The sequence below is a fragment of the Ovis aries genome, chromosome 21 (genome assembly GCF_016772045.2).
Source record: "Ovis aries strain OAR_USU_Benz2616 breed Rambouillet chromosome 21, ARS-UI_Ramb_v3.0, whole genome shotgun sequence".
In the NCBI taxonomy this organism is placed as follows: domain Eukaryota; kingdom Metazoa; phylum Chordata; class Mammalia; order Artiodactyla; family Bovidae; genus Ovis; species Ovis aries.
In genome coordinates, this window is record NC_056074.1 from 34,835,163 (window position 1) to 34,855,415 (window position 20,253).

Below are 20,253 nucleotides of genomic sequence, written 5' to 3' on the forward strand. Positions count from 1 at the left end.
GCAGCCCCGTGACATCAAGCATCACCCAGTGAGGCCACTGCAGTGTCCAGACCAACCAGCAGAACGTGGATGTACGGTCTGGAGAAGACAGCCCCACTGCTGCGGCCTCCACAGGCGGATCCATACGACGGGGACACCCGTCATGCTGCCAGGCTTCAAGCAGGCCGGGAGAGTCACCCTGCATGCAGGCCGGGTATTGGGGGCTGGGGGGCTGAGGGGTTCCTGGGGGCTCATCATGAGCAAGAGGTGCTGACGCTGGACCTCCCCTGCAGCCCCCTGAGAGGCCTGGCTTCCCTGATGGGCTGCCCTTCACCAGCCACTTTCCCTCTGCTATCCTTCTCCCTGAAAGGGAAATGTTTTGATTAGAGGAAAGTCACTAACACAAAATCTTTCTAAAACTTTTAAGTTATTTCACAACATTCTCATCTCTTTGTCTACTGGGGCTGCCCAAAGGGTAGTACGGACGCCTCTGTGCATCAGCTGTGCACGTCCATCCTTTGTGAATCTGTAGTGTATGTGGGTGATTGTGGGTGAGTCTGTGACAGCAAAGCAGCCAAGTCTCCCCCCTGGGCTTGAAAGTCCAGGGTCACACAAAGGGGGCCTGATGTTGCTAAAACCTGTATGAGGCTGCTGCTTCCGCTAGGAAAAGGGACAGCAGCAAGCATGTAATTTGTTGTCAAAGTTTGGTAATAAGTCACTGCAGATATTGAGCAAGAAAGGAGACTTTCCTGTGTTAAATAAAGAAAAAAAAAATCCTACGAATAGAATTACAATGCTGTGCTGTGCTAAGTCACTTCAGTGATATTGGACTCTTTGTGACCCTATGGAGCGTAGTCCACCAGGCTCCTCTGTCCATGGGATTCTCTAGGCGAGAATACAGCAGCCATCTCCTCCTCCAGGGGATCTTCCCAACCCCAGGAATCGAACTCGCGCCTGTTCTGTCTCCTGCACTGGCAGGCAGGTTCTTTACACTAGCGCCACCTGGAAGCCCACGCTGCTGCTGCTGCTAAGTCGCTTCAGTCGTGTCCGACTCTGTGAGACCCCAGAGACGGCAGCCCACCAGGCTCCTCTGTCCCCAGGATTCTCCAGGCAAGAACACTGGAGTGGGTTGCCATTGCCTTCTCCAGTGCATGAAAGTGAAAAGTGAAAGTGAAGTCGCTCAATCGTGCCCAACTTAGTGACCCCATGGACTTCAGCTTACCAGGCTTCTCATACTGGGCATATACCCTGAGAAAACCGCAACTGAAAGAGACGTATGTACCCCAATGTTTGTTGCAGCACCATTTACAACAGCTAGGACATGCAAGCAACCTAGATAGCCACTGACAGATGGATGGATAAAGAAATTATGGTACAGATATAAAACAGAATATTACTCAGTCATATAAAAGAACACATTTGAGTCAGTCCTAGTGAGGTGGATGAACCTAGAGCATGTTACAGAGTGAAGTAAGCCAGAAAAACCAGTATCATATATTAATGGATATATATGAAATCTAGAAAGATGGAACCTACTAGCAGGGCAGCAATGGAGATGCAGACATAGAGAACAGATTTGTGGATACAGCGGAGGGAAGGAGAGGGTGGGATGAACTGAGAGAGAAGCATGAAAACAAATTACCACATGTAAAACAGCCAGTGGGAATTTGCTGTATAATGCAGGGAGCTCAAATCAGGTGGTCTGTGATGACCTAGAGGGATGGGATGGGGTCAGGTGGGAAATAGGAAGGAGGTTCAAGAGGGAGGGGTTATTCATCTTGGTGTATGAATGCCTATGGCTGATTCATGTTGATGTATGGCAGAAATCAACACAATATTGTAAAGCAATTACCCTCCAATTAAATTTTTTTTTAAATAAAAAGCATATAAAACTAAAAAGAAAAAAAAAAAACCCAAACAATGGTGGCCGATTTAGGGAAAAAAAGCAAGTGAGCACCCCAGGGGTCTGCCTCTGCCACTACACAGGGCCCCCCCGGAGTCGCCTCCCCCTCCAACCGCTGTCCAAACGAGGACCTTCCTCTGCTGTCTGAAGTCCCACACTTCGCTCTGTTTGATGGCTTTAAACTCCTGTGGCAAAACCCCTAACACATCTATCTAACTGGTGACCTGGACAATCACATGTCTTTTAGGCAGTGAGAACTCACTCCCAAAGTGGGCAAGGAATTGAAACATACAGCTCTCCTAATTAAACTGTCTTTCCCTGGATCAGGCCCCCTGGCTGGGGAAAAGGATTCCGTTCTGTGTGCGGAAGATGCTGGCATGTGCTCAACCTGGCATTCATCCACCCTCTTGTGATGACTCTCTGCCATTCCCTGATTGGGAAAGATTTGTTGTTGTTGCTATTGTTCAGTTGCTAAGTCGTGTCCGACTCTTTTCGACCCCATGGACTGCAGCATGCCAAGCTCCTCTGTCTTCTACTACCTCCTGGAGTTTGCTCAAATTCAAGTCCACTGAGTCGGTGATGCTATTCAACCATCTCAGCCTCTGCCATCGCCTTCTCCTTTTGCCTTCAATCCTTCCCAGCATATCAGGGTCTTTTCCTATGAGTCAGTTCTTCACATCAGGTGGAGTTTCAGCAACAGTCCTTCCAAAGAATACTCAGGATAGGGAAATGGCTACTCTCAAAGACAGGAGAAAGACCATCTCAGTCCCATGGTCATACAAAGCCTCTCTTGTGTCGATTCCCTTTCTTTGCAGACTTCAAAGCATGCATGTTTGAAATGCCTCAAGAACTTCAGGCATGAAACAGCTCCATTTCATGCAGGTCATGAGAATGAACCCTCGAGGTCAGCCTGCAATTCTGATGTTCTTGACACTACCAGAAGTAGATCTCTTTCATGTAGCAAGTTTTCAGGTGAAATGTACTTGGCCACAGTGGGATGCGGGCTACAGTGCTTTTCTTCTTAATCCACCTTCTCTGGTTTCTAACTCAACATCCCTCTCAATTCTATCATGCCCATTTCACAGGTGGTGAAACTGAGGTAGAATGGCATGTAACTTTGCTACCTGATGCACTGTAGCCCATCAGGCTTCTCTGTCCATGGAATTCTCCAGGCAAGAATACTGGAGTGGGTAGCCATTTCCTCCTTTAGGGTATCTTCCCAATCCAGGGATCAAACCTGGGTCTCCTGTACTGCAGGTGGATTCTTTACAGAATAAGCCACCAGGGAAGCCCTTTGGAGACAACAGAGGGGACGCCAGACCTAGAAGCCCTGACCTGGCTGGCTGCTCCTTGCACAAGGCTCTGCCCACCCAGTTGTCTCTGCTCACACTGCCCCACAAGGCACTGCTGGCCCGTGTAAGAGCCGCAGGTCCCCATCTCCTCTGGAAGAGGTCTGCTCAGGATCCCATGGTCAAATGTGTCCCACTCAATTTTCCTTCCTTGTCAAAGGGACCCTAATGGTTCCATGGCTCCCTTCTTCTGAAATCAAAGATCTTTGCAAACTCTCCCATTAATTTATATAAACTGTCTAGTAAGTAAAGTGAACTCAGGGCATGATTACCCCTATTTCAGAGATGAAAGCCAGGGACAAACAGGGTACTGCGCAAGGTCCTGAAAACGGCTATATTGCCCAAGTTCCTACAAACTATTACTGCAGGCCAGAGTCCCATCCTATCCTGGTATTCTGACTTCACAAATGACATACGGGAGAGATGAGGGTAGCGTTTAGCTATAACATTATCTGAGCTGCAGAGATTACAAGCCTAGGCAAGCCGCCGATCAACTTGGCCCTCCCCGGGCCCTGCCTCCCGGGTAGAGGTGGCTCACAAAGATGCCCGCTGACCTGAGGAGTGGGCAAGTTCCATCTTACAAGATTTACTGAGGCATCGCCCACCCCTGCAAGTTAATTTCTGATGCTTTTGCTTCAGAAGTCCACAGACACTGCCTGATCCCAAGACACCCACAGAGGCTGAGAGTAACAAGCGTTTCTCATAATTTGTAGAAGAGGTTGGGGATGGGGGTGGAGAACAGACAGTATTCTGCCCAGGCCCACAAAGCAGGTACCCCCAAAGTCAGTGTTCTGCCTCCAGATCATCCAAAGTGGCAGAGGAATCCAGACCAGTGCTTCTCAAAGTGGCCACAACCCAGGGAAGCCATCAAGTAGAGAATGGGGCAGGGGAAGGGTTACGGAGAAGCTCTTGGGGATACATAGTCCATATGCTTTTGCTTCTGGAGGCCTAACAACTCCAGCGACCTCACCCCTCGGCACTGTGGCCCTGAACTGGACCCCCTCCCACTTACCATGGTGCCCAGAAGGAGGCGGGGCACTTCTTGGGCAGTGCCTGCGGACTGCCCATGGGAGGGGCCAAGAGAGAAGAGGCAAGGTGAGGAGAGGCAAGCCCCTTGATGGCAAGGAGAGTTCTCATCGGCCAAGGTATCCCCAGGGCCCGGCAGAGGCTGCAGTGCAGGGAATGCTAAGAAAAACAGCCAGCAGCAGGGAGTTGGCTGGTGGGCAAGTCACACGGGACACAGGGTGATGAGGGCGGGGCTTCTTCTATCTTCAGCCTTCATTCATTTGTTCCTGCTTCACTGAATGAACATTTAAGGAACAGTTACTACAAGGCAAGGACAGAGCAGGGCTCCAGATGAAAGCAGGAAGGGTAAGTGGGAGCAGAGGGAGGGGAATAAATGTTTACTGACTTCTGATTACGAACCAGACACAGACTTACGTTAAAACTGATGCTCTCTAGCAACTCCGTTCAGTTTTTTAAAAAGAAACATTTCACCAGGAAGCATAGTGAACACAGGTGACAGTGGAGTGAGGAGTTGGTAGGGGGTCAGCTCTGAGGGATGGGGGTGCTAGGAGCCCAGGAGGCCTCCCTATAGAGGAGACTGGTGTTGGAACAGGAGTCAGAGGGTCAGGGGCAGGTGTCAGCAAGGCCGCCATGGGAGCCACTCACAGAGCATCCACAGGCACAGAGACAACAGCTCTGTGGGGGGCGCTACCTCCCATCCTTAGGAGATCAGACTGGGACTGAGGTAGAGGTCAGACTGGGACCGAGGTGGGAAAGGAACAGGGGCTGATCTGTGTCCCCTTCACCGAGAAGAGACAATGTATCACTGATTGCTCACTGAGAGAGAAACTTCCTCTTTTCTTTCCCTTTCCTTCCTTCTTTTTTCTCCTCTGAGCTTTCACCCCCACACAGCTCACAAACCCAGATGCTTACACAAGCCAGGCAGGTGTGTCAGAGACTGTGTCCCCCGAAAGCTCCATCCCAGCTCGGGCACCTCCTGGAGGGCGGGCCCAGCATGACCAGAGCTGCCTGGTCTCCAAGGGAGGCTAGAAACCCACACTCTGTGACGTCTCCCCGTTTTTACATTTCAGTAACCAGTTCAAAGTAGTAACGACCGCGGGGTGTGCTGTGGTTTGCCACCTGACATCAACACCGTACCCTCCATGAGAAATACGTGCGGGGAGGACAGAGTCCGCAGAAAGAAGGCATGTGTGAGGGGGTGAGGAGACGACACTTCTCAGGTGTCCTGGAGCCCAGCTTCTGCCTTGGTGTAGTGGCTGACTAAGCTGGAGCAGCTCCAGCCAGAGACAAGGAGGCGGTCCCCAGGTGCGACCCTGGCCGTGCCAAACCTCACAGCATGGGGCGGGGTCACGAGCTCTCCGGCCACTGATTCTGGTGCTTGCAGTCTTGCCCTCATCTTTCCACTACTCTCTATCTTAATGAAATCGAGCTCACGTACCTTGAACACGGGAAACACGATCGACTGGAAGATAATGAGGCCCCGAAGTGACTACACAACCCCTGGTGGACGGAGGCCAGAGTGCTGCCCTTGGTCACTACTCCCCGAGACGGTGGCTGCAGAATGTCCTGGTGGGACTCCTGCCAGGCCTCAGCTCAGGGCAGCCCTCCAGATCTGACCTCAAGCGGGAAAACAGCAAGGTATTGATGGCTTCCGTTCAGTGAGGACCTATCCTGGGACTGTTCAGCTCAACAACAAATACTTCCAACTGATATTAGATCCTGTGCAAGGATAAACTCGCTGGGCGGAGGAGAGGGTGGGGGACGGGGAGTTAAATCTGAAAGCACAACTCAGCATTTTCTAAGCAGGAGGGTGCTCAGATCAGAGTAAGGTGTGCAGCCCTAGAGATGGCTGGCGGTGCCCCTCACCCTGTGCTTCTGCATAAACAATTAGCAGGTCTCTTCCTGCTGGGTGCAGAACAGAAACAGAATCTGAGGACTGAGGTCCTAGGTTTGGGCTTTGGCTCCTCAGCTCCTTAGCTGTGTGATCTCAAACATGTCCCTTAACCTCAGTTTCCTCATCTGTAAGATGGGCAGCATGATGATAGTCCCACCTTGGGGGCTGCATGTGTACCTGGCATGAGCAAGCAGCCCTGAGTCCAGAATAAATATCAATTATTCTGCCTCCTAGGGGACAATCCGATGATTTGAGGTGACTCCTGACTCTCCAGGGTTCAATACTGAGTTAAGGAAATAACTGCTATTTCTGAACCATAACCCATAACTCTGACTGAGCCAGTGCTTCTGTTTTCCTGGCTCCACCAGGAGCTAAAGCACTGGCTCTGATTACTCCCCTCCTCACCCTTACCAGCCAACCTTTCCTTGCCAACTACTTCAAGCCTGAAATCACACTGCAAGGAGAGTTGTAAGCGCCTTGGCTTTTCTTGTCACTTTTTCACATCTCCCTAGGGCAGCACAAGAAGCTGTTACCAAGGCAACCTGCATAGTTCAATCTCTGCGTGTCATTTGAAAATGGCCCCATTTCTCCCCTTGTGACAAAAACACCTGTGGCTGCCTTAGAAACCTTTCTAAGCCTGCTGCTTAATGAGGAAATATGTTCTGACCTGATTAAGTTTTCTTTTCCCAGGACGATTTCAACTGTTAAATCAAGTAGGCAGACATTCGGTCACCTAACTTCCCACAGGACTTGACAAAAGCAAACCACCCATCATGCACTTCTCACTTGCCCCAAAACACCGTCGAACTGACCTGCTGTGACAATCTGAAAAGGTGGTATGTACCAGAGGTCTTCCAGAAGGAAGACTTCTTTTGTTTCCTTTTTTTCTAAGGAATTTCTGGAGTTGGGATTGGGGTCGGAGATCCCTCAATACTTCTCAGTGCTAAATAGTTAAAACAGTGTGAAAGGCAGTGGAAAGAGCTCAAGGCTTGAGAGTCCAATATTCTGGATTTAAATCCCAGGTTGACCTTTTACTGGGCTTTAGACAGTAAAGAATTTACCTGCAAGGCAGGAGACCCAGGTTTGATCCCTGGGTTGGGAAGATACTCTGGAGAAGACTGGAATGGCTACCTGCTCCAGTATTCTTGTCTGGAGAATTCCATGGACTGGTAGAGGAGCCTGGCAGGATACAGGGCGTGGGGTTGCAAAGACTGAGACGTGCTGAGCAACTAACACAACTTGACCTTTTACTAGTTATGTGACCTTGGGCAAATTATTCAGCCTTCTAATTCTGTTTCTTACTGGGAACACGGGAGTAACTCTGCCAACTTCATGGGGTGGTTATAAGAGTTTAGCAAGAAATAAACACGAAAACTTCTGGAGGTGCTAGGAAAACCACCAAGCCAGCGCTAGGTAGCATTAACTCATGCACTCTCACACTTTTGCAAAAGATGGGGAAACAGTGGAAACAGTGTCAGACTTTATTTTTGGGGGCTCCAAAATAACTGCAGATGGTGACTGCAGCCATGAAATTAAAAGACAGTTACTCCTTGGAAGGAAAGTTATGACCAACCTAGATAGCATATTCAAAAGCAGAGACATTACTTTGCCAACAAAGGTCCGTCTAGTCAAGGCTATGGTTTTTCCAGTGGTCACGTATGGATGTGAGAGTTGGACTGTGAAGAAGGCTGAGCGCCGAAGAATTGATGCTTTTGAACTGTGGTGTTGGAGAAGACTCTTGAGAATCCCTTGCACTGCAAGGAGATCCAACCAGTCCATTCTAAAGGAGATCCGTCCTGGGTGTTCTTTGGAGGGAATGATGCTAAAGCTGAAACTCCAGTACTTTGGCCACCTCATGCAAAGAGCTGACTCATTGTAGAAGACTTTAAGGCTGGGAGGGATTGGGGGCAGGAGGAAGAGGGGACGACAGAGGATGAGATGGCTGGATGGCAACACTGACTCAATGGACGTGAGTTTGAGTGAACTCTGGGAGTTGGTGATGGACAGGGAGGCCTGGCGTGCTGCAATTCATGGGGTTGCAAAGAGTTGGACATGACTGAGCGACTGAACTGAACTGAACTGAATTGTTGTAAAGTGCTGCCTGACAACCCTGCTAGGCTCCCAGCTAGGCCCATGTGGGAGAACTCTGAAAGAACAGGTTCCAGAAGGCAGCAAAGGATATGGCTTTCTGAAACAGACTCCAGACCAATCTGAACAAACGTCCACACACATTAGGGGACCCATACATCTATGGGGGATGTATGGTCTCTCAGGATAAGGCTTTTGGAGATCATTATCATCAGTACATTAATATTTACATGACTGGATGCTCCTCAGGTCCCTGAATAACTCCATCTGATTCCTCTTTCCCAAGAGACAGGTTCCAAGTGAGAAGACCCAGGGATGATGAGCCATTTACTGTGCCAAGTGCAGGAAGGCACCCTTATCACCCTTTTCCTCCCCAAACTCGATTCCCCTCTTGACCTGCACTTCCAGCAGCCTTCCATCCTCACTTCTGCCCTCCAGGCCAGTGCCTTCACCTCTGAGGTCCACCACCAGGCCTGATCTAGGCACTGTTCAAATGTCTTTCAGGTGCATCCATCGCTACCCTTCCACAAATTCCAAAATGGGACTTCCTACCTCCAAACTGCCAGGCACCTAAGGATTAATGTTTTTTAAACACTGCTTCTAACTCCATCCAACCTTCCCTGAAGCTCACCACCTAGTTGCTTTCCCCTTCCCTCTTCTGTTTATCTCCCCAACACCTTGGCTGGGAGGAGTCTAAGCATAGCCTGACATGCTGTCAGGACCTGCACCTCCATCCTCTTTCCCCATGTGCCTCCTGAGCCCACTCCTGATGTTTTCCAAAACTTTATCAACCCCCCAGCACTCAGGACACATCACAGAGGCCATGCTCTGGGCGAAGGGGTAAGGGAAGAGCCCCACTCTCCCAGCTCAGTCTTCCCATTGACATCACGGGGGTCCCCAAGGCACCTTCCAGGAAGGCAGTTGGAAAACCCCAGCCCTGACCCCTCACTCCTGTTGATCCCTACCATCCCCTCCACCACCTGCCTTATCCCCCGTCCTCCAGCTGGGATGCCTCACCTGCAGGGCACAGAGGGAGTGAGGGAGGGTGGGCTCTGCACAGTAAATGGTGCATGGTTCTCACAGAGCACATGGGAAAGCTGGAGTGGTCTTTGGGAGAAGCAGTAAGGAGGGGCAGAGGCAGCTTACTTCATCCCCCTAGACCTCCATCTCATCTGTAACACAGGAGTTTTACAAGGACAAATGAGCTGGTCCCAGGGAAAACTAACGCCCTGTTCACAGGCCAGGTTCAATAAAGGGTCATGATTCTTATTACCATGTCTGAGTTCCCACACTCAGCCCATTCTGATGTTTGTAACTCAAGCCCTTCTCACATGGACACTAAGGAGAGAAAACCTCAGATTCCTCCAGAGATCACACCAGTCAACAGAATGACAGAACTCAGATGGCTGGATGGAACTCAGATCAATAGCATTCAGCTTCAGTCAATACGATAGCCAGAAAAAAAAAAATAGGTCACCTAACAAGTAGTCCATTCTGGAAACTTCCTGACAGTAAAACACAGCCCAACCACTTAAGAGAAGACTCCCACTTATCTGCCCTGTGGCTCTGATGTGAAAATAAAAACATCCTAAGCTACTTCACATCAAACTTTCATTTCTTTTTATTCCATCCCAAATGCTGAGATGACTCAGAGAGGATCTCGCACTGTGGCTGGCAGTCCTCCACCCCACCCCACACTTTCTCATCTGCAGACCAGGCTGAGCAAACAGGTTCAGCCATCCCAAGGATCAAGATGAAGGTTAAGCCAAAGACACACTCAGGGCAAATAATAGGAATCTGTACAGGGTCATGCTAGTGTGTCTGTTTTACCTCCAAGATGAGGAGCCTCGCTCTCCAGGCTGACCTGGGGCCATCCTAGGCTGGTATAGAGTGAGGCCAGCTCCAGACCTTACCTCTGCCAGCCATGTCTGACCCTACAAATTTCTGGGTCCAGCAGATGCAGGTAGGTGTGTTGGGAGGGGGCAACAGTGTAGTCACAGAAAAAGAGAAATGAGGCCTGAGCCTCCTCAACTCTACTCATGACTCAGGCAGCAATCTACAGAGGCCATCACCACATAGGTGAGACGGGGCAGAGCTATATCAGCACCACAGTGAGCTCTAGACTCCTCTCCCTCCTAGTGCAGAATGTCCATAGGAGCCAGGGTCTCTGGCAGCTTCCCGGCTGGTTTTAGCAGACTCAGCCTCCTCCAGCACTTTTCCACATCCCACAGGAAAATCCAGAGAACACAGTCAACCAGGGCTGCTGAAAACTGGTTTTTAAAACACCCAGTGTTTGGTATCATGCTCAAAATCTTGTGCTCTTCAGCTTGGCATTCAAGGCCCTGCACCAGCAGAGCCTGAGCCTCCTCTTCCAGCTACATCTCCCTCCATGCCTCCATGGGCTGTGGACTCCACCTGACTCTCTTTTCTACCTATTCCCAGAACAAACTAAAAGCTTTCAATATTCTGGCAAATATTCCGCATCTAAAAAGATCAATAAGATGGGGACCCTGTCCTGTAGGAACCCCAAGGTTTGCCGCTCTGTCTTTGCTCTTACCATTCTGTCCACCTAGCCTGGAATTTCCTCCCTATACCTTCTCCAGCTTGAAAATGCCTGGTGATCCTTTATTGTCAGCTATCTTGGAAGTATTCCTTGCTCTTGTCCCAAAGACATCATCCTGCCCTCCCATGGTGCTCTTTATATGAAGTGAAGTGAAAGTATTAGTCACTCAGGTGTCCAACTCTTTGCAAGCTCATGGACTGTAGCCTTCCAGGCTCCTCTATCCATGGAATTCTCCAGGCAAGAATACTGGACTGGGTAGCCATTCCCTTCGCAAGGGGATCTTCTCAACCCAGGGACTGAACCCAGAGCTCCCACACTGCAGGTGGATTTTTTACTGAGCTACCAGGGATGCCCAACACACCACGCAGCAATTACTATGTAGAAATCAGCATGACTCTCCAGCAAGACTGGGAGATTCCCAAGGGCCCAGCATATGTCTCATTCATGTCTGCCTGCCTGCCTGCACCAAGGTCACATATACCAAGAAGAAAATATAATCCATAATGAGGGGAAAACCAATCAGTAGAAACAGATTCAAAAATATAGATAATGTAACTAGCACACAAGGACATTAAAATGGTTCCTATAACCATCTTCCATATATTCAAAATGCAAAAGGAGATTAAGCATGTAAAGCAGTGACAAAAAAATAAAAGACCCAAATCAAACTTCTAGAAATGGAAACTACGAATGTCTGATATAAAAACCATACCATACGGAAAAAATACCAGATTAGACACTACAGAAGAAGAGATCAATAAACTAGAAGAAACAGAAACTATGCAAAACCAACCACACACACACACATGCGCGCATACACACACACACACACACACACACACACACACAGACTGGGGAAAAAGTAAACTGAGCATCAGACAGCTGTGGAGCAACTTTAAGAATACTAAAATGCATGTGACTGTATTTTCCAAAAAGGGGAGAGAGAAGAGAACAGAGAAAATCCCTCAAGAATGACTAGTTGAAAAATTTCCAAATGTGATGAAAGCTTTAAACTGACAGATACAAAAACTCCATTAACTCAAGCACAAGAAATATGAAAACTACCCAAAAAGTGAAAGTCACTCAGTCATGTCCAATTCTTTGTGACCTCATGGACTAAACAGTCCATGAAATTCTCCAGGCCAGAATACTGGAGTGGGTAGCCTTTCCCTTCTCCAGGGGATCTTCTGAACCCAGGGATCAAACCCAGGTCTCCCACATTGCAGATGGATTCTTTACCAGCTGAGCCACAAGGAAAGCCCAAAACTAACCAAGGCACATAATAATTCAATCATTTAAAATTAGTCATAAAAGTGGCCAGAAGGAAAAAAGAGAGATATGAACAGATGAACTTCATAAAATAAAGACAGCAGATTACACATAGGAAACAATGCAAGCCAAAAGACACCAGAACCACATCAAAAATGCTGTGAAAAATATAATTGACTTAGTGATGTGTATGACAACAGTATAAAGGCCAGGAGGGAGGAAACGAGAATATATTATGGTAAGGTTTTTATACTACACGTAAAATAATATAAGATCACTTGCTTATAGACTATGACAAGTTATGACACATATCGTGAATCTTAAAGCAACTACGTTAAAAAAAACACCTAATAAACTGACAAAGGCAATAAAATGGAATTAAAAAAAAACTACTCGATCCCAAATTACTCAAGAAAAAAAGGGGAGATATAAGAAGAAAAAACATAGGACAGATTGAAAACGAACAGCAAGATGATAGAGTTAAAGCCAACCAGAGTTAACCCATCAGAGGTAAACCTGGCACAGAGTTGTACCCTGGGCCCCAGATGCCAGCAGATCCCCCATGGACAGCACTACGCAGTGAGAAGAGAATCAGCCAGGCCCCAGCACCCAGCATTCCATGTGCCTCACACTTAAGGCCTGTCCCTCAGGTGACTGACTGCACCCCACTGAGGAGACTCTGACATGACGTTCTCCAGATGGGTAGACTCACACTTCATCCTGGACTCAGAGCACACCTGTCAGAGGGAGCTGTATAGAAAACATCCCAGTTGACATGCTCAGGTTAAATTAAAATGCACGATCTGAAGCAAGATGGTGCAGTACAAAGACTTTGAGAGTTAAACTTAACTACAGTAATAATCACATTAAATGTAAATGGCCTAAATATCCCAATTAAAAGGCAGAAATTATAAGGCTGAATTTAAAAAATGCAAAACTCATCTATATGCTGCCTACAAGAAATTCACTTTAAATGTAAAGACACAAACAATTCAAAAGCAAAAGGATGTAAAGAGATACACCACACAAACACTAATTTTTAAAATACCTATCCATTTATTTAATTGTGGTAAAATATACATAACATTTTCCATGTAAAACATTTAATGTGTACAGTTTTGTAACATTAAATACATCACACTGTTGTATTTCACCACCATCTTCCTCCAGAATTTTTCCATTATCTCAGACTGAAACTTGTACTTCTTAAACATTAACTCCCATTCCTCCCTTTCCTGTGCCCTTGACAACCATCATTTTTCTTTCTGATTGTATGAATTTACTACTCCAGGTACCTTATACAAGAGGTTGTTGCTCAGTCACTAAGTCATGACAATCTCTTTGCAACCCCACGGACTGCAGTCCGCCAGACTCGTCTGTCTATGGGATCTCCCAGGCAAGGAATACTGGAGTGGGTTGACATTTCCTTTTCCAGGGGATCTTCCTGACCCAGGGTTGAACCGGAATCTTCTGCATTGTTAAGAGGATCATTTACCCTTTAGCGACTGACTTGTTTCACTTAGCATTATTGCTTCAACTCTCATCCATGTTGTCAAAACTTTCCTTCATTCTTAAAGCTGAATGCTATTCTGCTGTGTGCAGGTATCACATTCAGTCTACCCATTCATCTGGCAGTGGACACTTGGGTTGCTTCTACATTTTGGTTATTGTGAATGATGCTGCCAGAAACACTGGTGTACAGATACCTGCATCTGTTTACATTTCTTTAGGGTATATACTCAGAATTGGAATTGCAGATCACATGGTAATTCTATTTTTAATTTTTTGAGGAACTGCCATACTATTTTCCACAGCAGCTGTTCACTTTACACATTTCCACCAGCAATACAAGAAAGGGATCCATCTGAGCCACTGGGCTTCCCTGGTGGCTCAGATGGTAGAGTCTGCCTGTAATGCAGGAGACCCAGGTTCAATCCCTGGGTGGGAAGATCCCCCGGAGAAGGAAATGGCAACTCACTCCAATATTCTTGCCTGGAAAATTACATGGACGGAGGAGCCTGGCAGGCTACAGTCCATGGAGTTGCAAAGAGTCCGACAGGACTGAGCCACTAACACTTGCCAATACTTCAGATGGTTTTCTTTTTTAACAATTGTTATTCGAATGAGTGAGAAGTGGTAGCTCTTTGTCATTTGATTTGCATTTCCCTAATGACTAGTGATATTGAGTATCTTCATGTGCTTATTGGCCATTGGTATATCATCCTTGGAGAAATGTCTATTCAAGACCTTTGTCAAATTTAACCTGGTTGTTTTTTCATTGTTGAGCTGTAGAAGTTCTTCAAATATTCTGATATCAATCCATTAGCACTAATTGTTTTTAAGTTGGATTGCCTGTATTAATACAACACAAAGTAGATTTCAGAACAAAGAGTATCACCAGGGACTAAAAGGGTCATTTCATGATAAAGGAGATCAATTCATCAAAAGAGCCTAACACTCCTAAATGTTTATATGGAACAGTGAATTATAACAATTCAAATCATACAAACTACATCCTCCGTTTACAACAAAATTAACTTAGAAATCAATGTTCACTAGACGGAAGAAAAACAAAGTAATAGCATAATGCACTTCCTCTTTTACTACTTGTAATTCCTCCCATGAAGAAGCAGATAAATTAGCAAGACTTACATGTCTTCAGTGCTAGGCATATCTGACCTGGGTCATTTGTTTCATTTTCTTGATTCAGTCTTCCCTCTTCTCCCCACCCTAAACTCCAAGGACTGCACTTGTAAGCCACAGCTAAATCACAACAATCAAGCTGTTTGGTGTTTGCTCAAGCCTTTCACATAAACCAGTGAAAAGGAAGAGAAATGTAGTGCAGCAAACACCTGCTAAGTAAACCTCCTTTACAGTCCCTAAACCTCAGAGACTCTTGCCTTTACAGAGATCTCTCTGTCATGGGGCAAATATGCAGAAATAAACTAGAGCCTTCTGAAAACCCCAAACTCTAAGGAGAAACTAAACAATTTCCGGACAGAGATCCAATCAGATTAAAACAAGGTCTTTGCTGACCCGATTAGGTCAGTCTGGAAAAACCCTACCAGGACTGGACAACAGTGTCCAAGAGATGATTCATACAGCTGGTTACTCTGATGCCCTTTTCACAGCAGATTAGCAAATTACATAGCAATAAGCAAAAAGACAATAAGAACCCTTAGAAAAAAATTCACTTCCAAGCTCAACAAATCTACAAACTCCTTTTTTGTAGGGCAGTGCTTCCAAACTTGCCTTACAGTAAGAATCATCGAGTTCAAGTGTTAAAAATACAAATTCCTATGTCCTTCTGGGCTTCCCTGGTGGCTCAGTTGGTAAAGAATCCACCTGCAATACAGGAGACCTGGGTTTGATCCCTGGGTCGGAAAAATCCCCTGGAGGAGGGCATGGCAATCCACTCCATTATTCTTGCCTGGAGAATCTCTATAGACAGAGGAGCCTAGTGAGCTACAGTACATGGGATTGCAAAAAGCCGAACGTGACTGAGCGATTAAGCACAGAACAGCACATGCCATAGAGAACCTAAGCAAGAATATCTGGAGGTGGGGCTCGATATCTTTGACAAGCATTACAGATGCATCAGTTCAGTTCAGTAGCTCAGTCGTGTCGACTCTTTGTGACCCCATGAATCGCAGCACGCCAGGCCTCCCTGTCCATCACCAACTCCCGGAGTTCACTCAGACTCGCGTCCATCGAGTCAGTGATGCTATCCAGGCATCTCACCTTCTGTCGTCCCCTGCCCCCAATCCCTCCCAGCATCAAAGTCTTTTCCCATGAGTCAACTCTTCGCATGAGGTGGCTAAAGTACTGGAGTTTCAGCTTTAGCACCACTCCTTCCAAAGAAATCCCAGGGTTGATCTCCTTCAGAATGGACTGGTTGGATCTCCTTGCAGTCCAAGGGACTCTCAAGAGTCTTCTCCAACGCCACAGTTTAAAAGCATCAATTCTTCGGTGCTCAGCCTTCTTCACAGTCCAACTCTCACATCCATACATGACCACCAGCAAATATATTAGCTTGGAAATAAGACTCACGGGTTAAAACTCCCAACGTGGCCACTTACTGGCTGCAGCACTCTACCTAACATCTTTAGGTCTCCCTCACATCATCAGCAAAATAGGCTCACCACCTACCTTGAACTGTTTCCAAAATCCTTATATGTTCACAAAGCCCCTAGAACACTGTCAAAAGCACATGGCAGCAAGGTAAGAAATCAGAGCTATTGCTACCTTGAAATAAAACAAAAAAGCCATAGAAGCCGTCCAAATGAAATCTACTAAGAAAAATTTCAGTCTAATGGAAACTACAAAGGCATCAAGCCAGATTTCTGGCATGATCTAGGGGGAAAAGCTTTTCTAGGCACTATGACTGCCAAGAATGCTAACTCTCTCACTCCAGGGTCCAGAACTTCACCGCAAGTTCTCACTCCCATCCAGAACCAGAGTTCAGGCATGCGCAGGGTCACAGCTTTGGACAACAACCATAGACAGTCTTTCCTTCCCATGTCCCTCTGTCACCACCACCTGCAGCTCTAGGACCAACAGCAGTCAGAGACCTGACAGTCAAGTGGAAGCATCTTGGGTGCACCAGTAGGAGATGGGACTCCTGAGTTAAGAGGCAGGCAGCCAATGAAGAGGGTGGGAAAAGCCTCAGTCACAAACAGTATTACTAGGACACTGCGGAAGTCTGTGAAGTTTCCATAGTTAAGGGTGGACCTTCTCAGGGTGAGTGACCCAGATACCGGGCAGCTAAGAAAGCACTGACTTGCTGAAACCCTGAGGTGCAGAGTCAAACACACACCCACTCACCCACCCTTTTGGAACCCAGAACGAACCAGGCACACCTCGGAGATACACAAGCACCAATGAGCTTTGTACCCTGCCGGCCCAGAACTAGGGATTGGTCAGTGGTGCTGGGACAAGAATACAGGATAGGAACAGATCCAAGCTGCAAAGGTGGATCCTCACTGCCCTGGAGAAAGGGCACAACCCAAAGGGTTACAGACGAGAGCGTCATTTGGACTCCACTCTTGCCAGCCTGCCGCTGGCAAGTCACTGCACTCTTATACCTCTGTCCCCACCTGTACGATGGGCAACCTGGTTCTAATGTCACCAGAAGTGTGACCGGCAAGACGCTCAAGGACGGGGTGGAGGGTGAAAAGCGGACAGTGACGGGTGAAGCGGGCCTGGACACCGGACCTGGGCGGGGAGCTCGGGCACTGCCTCCGTCCCGCGGTCCCACTGCACGGGCAGGAGCGCCGGTCCCGGCGGGAGTCACGCGTCCCTCGCGCCCAATCACCAGCCTTTGCCAGGTGAAGTGGGCACGCCCGGGGACGCGCCGGGAGCGACGGCCAGCGCCGCCCCCATTCCCATCCTCGCCCCTCCCCGGGTCCGACTCACGTACCCCAAGCCGCCTCCGCAGCCGCCACAGCCGTCGGGGGGTTAAATCGCAGCCTAAGCCCACATTTCCGGAATCGACGAGGCCCGCCTCCTCCCGCCGGAAGTGACCCCTTCAACGTCCGGGCGCTGGGAGCCGAGTCCCACGTCACTCTTCCCGTAGGCGCGCCGCAGGCCTCTGAGTCACCATGATAGCGTACCCCCCCCCCCCCCCCGGCCCCCAGCACCCCCGGGAACACTCGCCGCCACCCGGGGGACCACACCCACGGGAGGGCCCACGAGAACCCTCCCGTGAGAGGGGAGCCTGGCCCCGCCCCCACAGGCCATTGCCCCGCCCCCAGGAGGGACACCGCCCATTGGCGGGCCCTGGGCGAGTGCGCCTGCGCAGGTATCCGCGGATTCTGTGACAGGAGAGAGATGATCTTTTCTTTTTCTTTTTTTCGCAAACAGTGCCTGACCTTCAGAGTGAGGCTCAAAGTGGCCCAAAGGAGACCCGAAGGGAAACGAATGGAATTCCAGCACCAACGGGACTCCCTCGACGGTCTGAGCTCAGACTTGGGAACCCCCACGCCAGGACTGAAGTGATCAGTGTCCTAAGTGTCCCCAAGCAAACAGCAGTGGCTGTCAAACTGGAACTGACTGGCTGGCTCCTCAAAACAACTGAGTAGCTTCCTGAAAAGGAACTGTTTCCCAAGACCCTCATTTGCTCATTTCAGTCGCTCGGTCGTGTCCCACTCTTTGCGACCCCATGGACTGAAGCACACCAGGCCTCGCTGTCCATCATCAAATTCCGGAGCTCACTCAAACTCATGTCCATCGAGTCAGTGATGCCATTCAACTATCTCATCGTCTGTCGTCCCCTTCTCCTGCAGTCAGCGTTGCCCAGCGTCAGGGGCTTTTCTAAGGAGTCAGTTCTTCTCATCAGGTGGCCAAAGTATTAGAGCTTCAGCTTCAGCATCAGTCCTTCCAATGAATAGTCAGGGTTGATTTCCTTTAGGATTGAGTGATTTGATCTCCTTGCTGTCCAGGGGACCCTCAAGAGTCTTCTCCAACACCACAGTCCAAAAGCATCAATTCTTTGGTGCTCAGCTTTCTTTATAGTCCAATTCTCACATCCTTACATGACTCCTGGAAAAAATCATAGCTTTGACTAGACGGGCCTTTGTCAGCAAAGCAATGTCTCTTCTATTTAATATGCTGTGTAGGTTTGTCAAAGCTTTTCTTCTAAGGAGAAAGCATCTTTTAATTTCATGGCTGCAGTCACCATATGCAGTGATTCTGGAGCCCAAGAAAATAAAGTCTTTAACTGTTTCCATTGTTTCCCTATTGTTTCCCCATTCACTTTCTCTAGATCTTGGTTTTTTGAATGTTGAATTTTAAGCCAGCTTTTTCATTCTCCTCTTTCGCTTTCATCAAGAGGCTCTTTAGTTCCTCTTCACTTTCTGCCATAAGGGCGGTGTCATCTGCATATCTGAGGTTATCAATGCTTCTCTTGGCAATCTTGATTCCAGCTTGTGCTTCATTCAGTCCAGCATTTCGCATGATGTGCTCTGCTTATGAGTTAAATAAGCAGGGTGACAATATACAGCCTTGACGTACTCCTTTCTCAATTTGGAACCAGTCTGTTGTTCCTTGTCCGGTTCTAACTGTTGCTTCTTGACATGTGCACAGGTTTCTCCGGAGGCAGGTAAGGTGGTCTGGTATTCGCATCTCTTTAAGAATTATCCACAGTTTGCTGTGACCTACGCTGTCAAAGGCTTTAACGTAGTCAATGAAGCAGAAGTAATTGTTTTTCTGGAAGTCTCTTGCTTTTTCGATGATCCAACAGAGGTTGGCAATTTGCTCTCTGACCTCTGCCAAGGTCCTAGGTTGCATTTAGTCCATTCTGTGTGGATAGTGCTTAAAAAATAACAGGCAACCTTAGACAATACATCCTAACTCGCCCAGAATCACTGGGCTGGTGCCCCATGAAGCAAGGCCCTGCTGCTAGTGCTGTCTTGTCTAGGCAGCTTGTACTCGACAAGCTGACCTGGAGGTGAAGTGGTTCCCTGTCTGCTTCTTAGCAGTGTCCAAAATTGCAGGTTTGTAAAAGTGGTGCCCCAGGATGAGAGCTTCTTAGACCAAGGAAATCTTCTGACCAAATTGAAAATCTTATTCGATGTTGAATTAAGACCTGGCAGTGCCAGGAACAGCAATACTTTTGGCCTCATTCGGTTATTTTTTCTTGTTACACCTTTCCTTTCAATGGATACTCTCAGATTTCTTTTTGAAATTCATGAGAGAGTGGATTTGATTGGCTAAGATAATCACTGTTGACTATTGAGCTGAGTTTATTCTTTCTTTGAAGAGTCCCTCATAGATTCCCTCATGGCTCAGATGGTAAAGAGCCTGCCTGCAATGCGGGAGGTGTGAGTTCCATCCTGGGTCCAGAAGATCCCTTGGAGAAGGAAATGGCAACCCACTCCAGTATGCTTGCCTGGGAAATCCCATGGGCAGAGGAGCCTGGCAGCTACATACAATCGATAGGATCACAAAGAGTCAGACATGACTGAGTAACTAGACTTTCACTTTCATGAAGAGTCCCTCATAGGCTGCCAGGGATGGAATCCGTGAGGAAGGCCATCTCAGCTACTGCCCCTTCTGGGACACAGGTTGCACTTTTGAGGGATGCTGTGGCTGGTTTTGAAAACGTTTCATTTTGAACATAATGTCAGCATGGCTCCCAATTGACAGCAGCTATCAGAAAACTGGGTTGAAACTGTTTCTGGAG

The 20,253-nt window shown here is 47.9% G+C and overlaps 1 protein-coding gene across 5 annotated transcripts in view; it reads right to left on the bottom strand.

Annotated features, from left to right (window-relative positions):
• The window catches only part of VPS37C (VPS37C subunit of ESCRT-I), a 29,610-nt gene extending 12,048 nt beyond the window's left edge, over positions 1–17,562 (bottom strand). For 2 of the 5 annotated variants that reach the window (XM_027959305.2, XM_042238251.1), the window contains exon 1: positions 14,724–17,562. The gene's annotated coding sequence lies outside the window, so the exon portion shown is untranslated. Of the gene's footprint in view, positions 1–12,701 lie in introns of all 5 variants that reach the window. The other 3 variants (XM_060404285.1, XM_015103124.3, XM_060404283.1) reach the window with 3 other exon arrangements.
• Positions 17,563–20,253: the final 2,691 nt, after the last annotated feature.